The sequence below is a fragment of the Mus caroli genome, unplaced genomic scaffold, assembly GCF_978045245.1.
Source record: "Mus caroli unplaced genomic scaffold, Mus_caroli_1 scaffold_3, whole genome shotgun sequence".
Lineage (NCBI taxonomy): Eukaryota > Metazoa > Chordata > Mammalia > Rodentia > Muridae > Mus > Mus caroli.
Window position 1 is genome coordinate 141,819,030 of NW_028227258.1, and position 8,303 is coordinate 141,827,332.

Below are 8,303 nucleotides of genomic sequence, written 5' to 3' on the forward strand. Positions count from 1 at the left end.
AACTTGGAAATTTGAACAGGAACTATAGAAGCAAGCTTTGCCATCAGAATACAAGAAATGAAACAGAGAATCCAGGCATTAAAGATAAAATAAAGAAATTGATATATGGGTCAGAGAAAATGTCTTGACATGACACAAAACATCCAAGAAATCTGGAACAATATGAAAAGACCAAACCTAGGAATAATAAAAATAGGGGAATGAGAAAAAACCCAGCTCAAAGGCCAAGAAATTATTTTGAACAAAATGATAGAAGAAAAGTATCCTAACCTAAAGAAAGACATACCTGTAAAGATACAAGAAGCATACAGAACACCAAATAGATTAGACCCAAAAAGAAAGTCCCCTCAGCACATAATAATATAAACAATAAATGTACAGATTTTTTTTTAAAAAGATACAAAAATTTGCAAGGTAAAAAGGCATATAAAGATATATAAAGACAGACCAATTAGAAGTGTACCTGATTTTTCAATAGACATTCTAAAAGCAAACCAGAAGGGCCTGGTCAGGTCTGTTCCAGATGCTAAGAGACCACTGCGGCAAGCTCAGATACTATATCCAGCAAAACTCTCAGTTATGATAGATGGAGAAAGTAAGATATCCCATTATCAAACCAAATTAAAGCAATATTGATCTACAAATACAGCCATACACCTGGTGTTAGAAGAAAAAAATTCCAACCTAAAGAGGTTAACTGAGACCATGAAAACACAAGGAATAAATATTCATAGATCACCAAACTCAAAGGAAGGAACGCAAACACCATCACTACCCCCACCACCTCTACCACCACTGCCAACAATAAAATAATAGGAATTAACAATCATTGGTCACTAATGACCACAATATCCCAATAAAAAGACACAGACTTGTTAGTAACTGGTGTAAAAACAGAAACCACCTTTTTGCCACATCCAAGAAACACATCTCGTCATCAAAGATGTCAGGCTCTGGCAGATCCTCTCAGAAGACAGCAATATCAGGCTTCTGTCAGCAAGCACTTCTTGGCATCCACAATAGTGTCTGGGTTTAGTGTCTGTGTACGGGATGGATGCCCAGGTGGGGCAGTCTGTGAATGGCTTTTCTTTCAGTCTCTGCTCCACACTTTGTCCATGGACCAGAAACTTTAAATCAGATCAATAACTGACTGAAATATATATATGCACGTTTGAACACATACACACATACAAATAAATACACTGTGTGACACACTGCAGTTTCCAGTGCCACTCTGACAGGTGATGGAGAATTGGGAAAGATGGAGGAACTGAGCAGTGAGTGAGCAGGGGAAAGAGATAGAACTGGAGATGTGATGGTAGTAATGGATGAGAGAGCGGGGACTGTGGTGGACAGGGAGAATGTGACAGTGCCCAGAAGAGCCAACTGGGAGGTGTGGAGAAGCCTGGAGCTTGCACTCCAACTCAGCTTTTGAACGCACTGCCCAGTTCTGAGCAACGACAGGATATCCAGGATGAAGAAGGGCTCATTTTCTGGATGAGACACGCTCAACAGTCCTCTGTTGTCCTTGATCCATTGCCCCAAGCTGTGCTGAAGCCTGGGGTTCATGTAGATGTCCATGGTCCTACAGCAATTGAGAGCTGTGTTGATGTCCCTGATCTAAGCTACTACCAAAGGCCATAAGAATGTCCTTGGCCTGCACTGCCACCTGAGGCCATATTGTTATGAGTGACCTGCACTGCCATTTGAGGCCATGGTGATGCTGGGTCTGAGTTGCCATCAAGGGTTATGTCTGGGCCCATGGTCTTGCTGCAGCCAGGTCTGTGTTGGTGTCTGTGGCCCGTGCTGCCACGAAGGACAACGTGGATGTTCATGGCCTGTGCTCTTGCCTGGGCCATGGGGATATCCAGGTCCGTGCAACTACCAAGGGTCACATTTGGATCCATGGTACAGCTGCAGCTGAGGTCTCTGTTTATGTGTGTGGCCAGTTTTAAAACTGAAGGTCAGTGTGGACACCCGTGGTCTGTACTGCTACCCGAATCCATGTTTGTGTCTGTGGGCCATGCTACTTTTTCCAAGGACCATGTTGTTGTGAGGGCCAGAGCTTCCACCTGAGGTCATTGGTAAGGTCCAGGACCTGTGCAGCAGTGGCAGAGCTGTGCTTATGTCTGTGGTCTCTACTACCACTGGAGCCCATGCTGAGAATGCTGGAGACCATGTGGGTGTCCATGGACAGTGCTCTCACTGGAAACCATGCTGAGGTATAAGATCCTTGCTGATTGTAAAGGGCAATGAAGCTACTTTTGCCGTGATATTGATGATTGCATGTCAGAGAGTGGACCCTGAAAGGGAGCCTGGTCCTCAGTTGAGCTAAAGGCTTTGAAGCCCCGTAGGCCCTGAAGGGACAGTAGGAGCTTCACCTGCTCTCAAGCACCAGGCCCCTGTCACTAGTCATAGCCCCCCATAGATTTGTGGCCATCAGTCACTTACAACACCCCAAGCCCCTCCACATGTAGGTGAGGTATCCCTAACATCTCAGACCAAAACAATAGGATAATAGATGTGATCTGTGGTCACATAGGCTCAAGACAGAGTTCTCCATGCTAATGAGGTACTTAGAGAGCTGGAGGGCATAGCCAATAAGCTTGCCTTCCCAGACATTCCTTTCTACAAAAGGTATTTAATCTCAGGCCTACCCTGAGAAGTGGGGTATGGTTTTAAACATCCACTTTCCATCATGGCAATAAATGATTTGGAAACACAGATGGTCTCTTTTCATGGAGATCCGCAGTGGGGAGCCATGGAGAAGGCCTTTGCCTACAGAGCCACTGTCTAATCTCCCATAAAAGGCCTCTCTGCACTTCCAGCCACAACCCTCACCAAGCCAGTTTGCCACCACCGACAAGCAAGGACTCTCACCGTGGGACCAGCTGCAGCTCCCTTTCTTCCCTCCCTACCTCGCCCTGCCGACAACTTCCAGTGGCACCTGGGTGTCCAAGAGCCTGGGAACTCCACTGCCCCGGCCTTGTCGCGAGCTGGGAACCCCTGAACCAGCTCCGGTGTCCTGTGCCACAGAGTGTGCTTTCCTACCCTGGGCAAGTGGTGTCTCAGCTGTTCCCCATGTGGCAAGGTATGGGATAATCGCAGTCAAACTCCCTATGTCCAGCCTCCGGAGGTTGGACTCACAACCACACAACTGCAGATTCACAGTTGAGAAAAAAACAAAGAAGGATTCTGTGACAATCACTACACCCCAAACACCTCAAAAGTAACAGCCTAGACAGAAAGCCATTGGAGAAATCTCTTTCAACATTACGATGTGAATGTTTAAAGTATTGATCCCCGCAACTGATAGTTTTTAGCGGTGGGGGTGCAGGAGGGGAAGGACTCAATTTTTAAGGGGTTGGCCACGCCACTGGGTGGTTGACCATGATCCAGTGAGTATATGGGAAACACAGAGTGGACTTGTTTGTTGTTGTTGTTTTGTTTTTTAGTTTTCCCTTTTTCCCCCCAGGGGAAGGATGTCCCAAGGTCAGGAAATGGGTCTGGGAAGACTGTGAAGTTAGGGCTGCTGAGGGTTCATGATATGAAATTTCTAAACAGTAAAAATATTAACAAAAAATGATACCATGAAATCTGAAGGCAAATGGACAGAACTAGAAAAACTCACCCTGGGTGAAGTAACCTAACCCCTGTCTGCTTTATCATACTAAAAAGTTTTACATCCATGTTTAAATTGTACTGCTGTACATAATAGGTATCAGACGATTTTTGCAGGTGTAATCAACCTAGCCCTGCAAATGTATTTGCGGCACATAATTTTTAAAAATGTTCTACTTGTTTATTTTATGTGGCTGGTTATTTGAAGTTTTGTAACTATCAACTTTTAAAATTAAATGTTACTTAGAAATTTGTGAGATGAATGGGTATTATCATTACACAGTGTAGCCATATGTAGAGAAGGTATGCTCAACATTTAAAAAACTAAATCTAGTGTTCCATTTGTGCAACTGCTCCTTTTGAACGGAAAATTTTTCTAAAACTCTAGCACTTTCAGAAGAATTTGAGATATCTGTTGCAAGGTGTTTTTCTAAAAAAATAAGAGAAATTTTGATTAACTTAATTAAAATTGGGTCTTCACAGAACTGTAATGATTCAGCTTGGTGGAAGTTCCTGGTTCATTCATTTGACAACATGGAAATTAGAATTCTGGATCCAATGTACATTAGTCAGTACTGAATTTACAGTGGTGTAATTTAAAGCTTATAGAGGCTGAACATGAGGTAAAGTATTTATGTTTAGGTTTGTGAGCTAATAACAACTGCTATGGTTGAAAAATGGTAGGCCAGTGGGCAGACAATAGCATTCAAGTGTAAACTTGGGAAAGGGATTAGCCAAGAGCTTAAAACTGTCTATAGCATTAGTTTATGACTTCTTTGACGCCTCTACCTACACAGTGGAGAAAGCATGATTAGCTGTTTAAAAGTAGGTCATTCTCTGTTCAGGCCAGTTAATTCTTCTCAGAGCAACTGACTTTATCCACCCCGAGAAGGCAACTAATTCAGGCAACGCCCATAAGCTGCATGGTTTCCAATCTAGCGTGATATGTTTCCCATGATTAATTTTCTTATCCCTGGTTAAATGACTCTCAAAAAGTTCACCATCTAACAAAGTTAAGCCATTGACCACCATGTTAGTTTTATTTCTATGCCATGGCTTCTAGTAGATTAAGTCATTGCTAATTAAAAAAATGAGTATCAAGGAATGTGTATCAAGGAAATAAAGAAGGAGTTGCCCCTATTACAAAGTTGAGGTCTCCTGTCTTAAAAAAAATAGATGGACTTTATGAAATGAAGAACAAAAGTCAGTCTCAAAAGAAATATAAATGGTAGACAGGTAGGTAGATAGATAGACAGACAGACAGATAGATAGTGGAAAAGGAGAGAGAGAAGGAGAATATGAATACAGGTACAGCACATGCAGCTAAGTGTATGTAGAGGTCCCAGGACAATGTGCAGGAATCAGTTCTTCCCTTTAACCATGTGTGTCCTAGGGATGAAACTCATAGCATCAGACTTGGCTAACAATAAATGCTTTATTCACAGAGTTCCCTGAAATCTTTTAAAAACTAGCAGAAAGCCTTTCTCACTTCTAGAGAACCTTCTTTGTTTTTGTTTGTTTGTTTGTTTGTTTTTAATTTTTATTTTATTTAATTTTTTTAACTTACTCACTTTATATTCTGTTTACTACCCCCTTCCAGTCCCCCCTCCTACAATCCTTCCAATCCCCTCCCCTTCTCCTCTGAGCAGGTATCTTCTCCTTTAACTCCCCCAAGCCCCCTTCCCCCCACCCCCACATCAAATTTCTTCAAGGCTTGGTGCATCCTCTCCCACTGAAGCTAGACAAGGCAACTCAGAATAATGTATCCAATGGACAGGCATCAGCATAAGAGATAGCCCCCGCTTCAGTTGTTTGGGCCCCACATGAAGACCAAGCGGCATATCTGCTACATATGAATGGGGAGGCCTAGGTCTCTCCTGTGTATGTTCTTTGGTTAGTGGTTCAGTCTCTGCGAGCCCCAAGCGTCAAGGTTAGTTGACTCTGTTGGTCTTCCTGTAGAGTTGCTATCTGCTTCAAGGCCTTCAATTCTTCCTCCTATTCTTCCATAAGAGTTTCCAAGCTCCATCCACTGTTTGGCTGTGGGTGTCTGCATCTGTCTGAGTCAGCTGCATGGTGGAGCCTCTCAGAGGACAGCCATCCTAGTCTCCCGTTCACAAGCATAAACGAGTATCATTAATAGTGTCTGGGATTGGTGCTTGCCCATGGATGGGTCTCAAGTTGTGCCGGTTATTGGTTGGCCATTCCCTCAGTGTCTGCCCCATCCCCTTTGACTGCATGTGTTATAGACAGGATCAATTTGGGGTCGAAAATGTGAGTGGGCTGGTATGTCTATTGCTCCACTGGAGTTCCTTCCTGGCTTCAGGAAGTGGCCTCTTCAGGAGAACCTACTTCTAGTCCCCTCAGCTATTTCTCTACTTCTAAGGTGTTTTTGTTATTGTTGTTGTTGTTGTTTTGCTTTGTTTTTGAGACTATAATTACAACATGTCTCTCTTTCCTTTCCTTCCTCCAAACCTCCCCATATACCTTTCCATACTCTTTTTCAAATTAATGGCCTTTTTTTTTTCAATTGTTTTGCAGACATGTACATATTTATACATACACTTACACTTCTAAATATAACCTGTTGAGTTCATATATGTTACTTGTATGTGTGTCCAGGACTAATGGTTTGGCATGGAACACCAACTTGGTGTGCTCTTCCCTGGGAAGACTCACCCCTCCTGGTCCCAGATTTACACTGTGGTTTTTTGTGCACTGTGCATGGTTGGGGGTCTTCTGGGCTTTTCCCTGTCTAGTTTGGCCTGTTTGTTTGTGTCCTCCTTCTTCAACTCATGTTAGGTGGCCATGTTGGTGAGATTTTATGAATATATCTTCAGATGTTACTACGAGACACAATCTCACAGCACACTTCATCATCTAAAGTGATTTTTTTAATTAAAAAATGCTATGTAAACACAGCATGACAGATAGAGGTGCAAAAGTTGTGATTACAATGGTGCTGCAGAGAGAAGTCATATGGGGATGCTACTGAGGGATTTAGTTATCTGAGACCTATCTGAGGCCTGTTGTTAGAATGTGTCTTTAGTGAGCTGAATTTTGCTAGAGGTACAAAGACAATTCAATAGGGACAGAATAGTTTTGTTAATAAACAGTAATATGATGATCTATACTCATGTACAAGAGAAGCAGATGGGAACCCTTATTTCCTGCTATTCCAAAACACAATAAAAACTAACTCAGAATGTGCAGTTGACCTAAATTTGAAATCTAAAGCCACAGCTCTTAAGAGAAAAACCTATGGGCAAATCTCCATGACCTTTGGTTAGGCAAAAGTTTCTGAGATATGGCAACAAAGGTCTAAGCAAAAGAAAAAGACAGATTGAACTATGTCAAAATTTAACTTTCATACTGGCTGCAAACATACCACCAGGGAAGTGCTGGTATTGGACAATCTATATTATGGAAGACAAGATTTGAAAATCTTCTATCTGATAAAAAGACTTTTAAAAATCTTTTTTTATTCTAGAAAATTGTTCCAGACATGTAGTATCCTTGAAAATATCTGTCAAGAGAAAGTAACCAGTCATAAAATGCTAATATAGGTAAATGCAACAGACAAACACATAAAAGAATTAGATTAATAATAGCCCAGGAATGGGAGTTGGAAGGAGGAAGGTAGGTAGCTGCTGGGTAGAGGCTTCTCTCTGTGCAGATGAAGTCTTCTAAACTTTGATTATGATAATAATTTTATAACTATGCAAAAACTATTTAGCTCCATTCTTTAAATTGAACTCAGTATAAATGGATGAATTTAATGGTAAGTAAATAGGTGTCTGTTTTCTTGAAGAGGTAATATAATCAATCAGTCACCAAGACACCAGAAACTGCAGTTCTTGACTGGAGAATGTGATAGCTTGAGATTTCAAAGATATTACTTCTTAAACTTCTCATTAGAATTACACAACTTATGATCAATCTCAATTATAAGTACAGAATTTGTACAATATCAATTATGGAAAAATTAAAAATGGTTAACTATCTCATTGCTGTATCTGAACAGGTATGATATAATTAGATCAGGGATCATCTATGGGAATCATCTGAGCCAGTAGGTTGTTCTCTGTTTTCTTTCTGGTCAGCTTCTCAACATTCTCTGTGTGATAACAGAGATGTAAGCTGATCTCAATATTATCTTAAACCAAACACAACTGGTGTATTAGTCAGGGTTCTCTATAAAATAAATGTATATGGGGGTGGGATGGAAGTAGAGAGAGAGAGAAGGGAGATTTATTAGAATGAATTACAGGATGTGGTACAGTTAATCCAATGTCTATCTATGAACACAAAGTCCAAAAATCCAAAAGATGCTCAGTCCATAAGGCTGGATGCTGGAATTCTGAAGAAGTAGGCTCCAATGCTGCTGAAGGTACAAACTTGCTAGCAAAGTGAGGGAAAGCAAGGCAAAAGGCAAAAACTTCTTTCTTCCATGTCCTTATACAGGCTTCCAGCAGAAGGTCTGGCCCAGATTACAGGTGTGTCTTCCCACATCAAGATCCTCCTCTGGCGTGTCTGAAGAGAGCAGTGGTGATGCACTTATTTGCATAAAATAAATAAATAAATTAAAAAAAAAAAAGAAAGACACTTTTTCCCCCACTGTTCGAGGTTCCATATTAAACCTAGAATCTCCATTCTGAGGGCCGTATCAATACACTCAGCCTTAC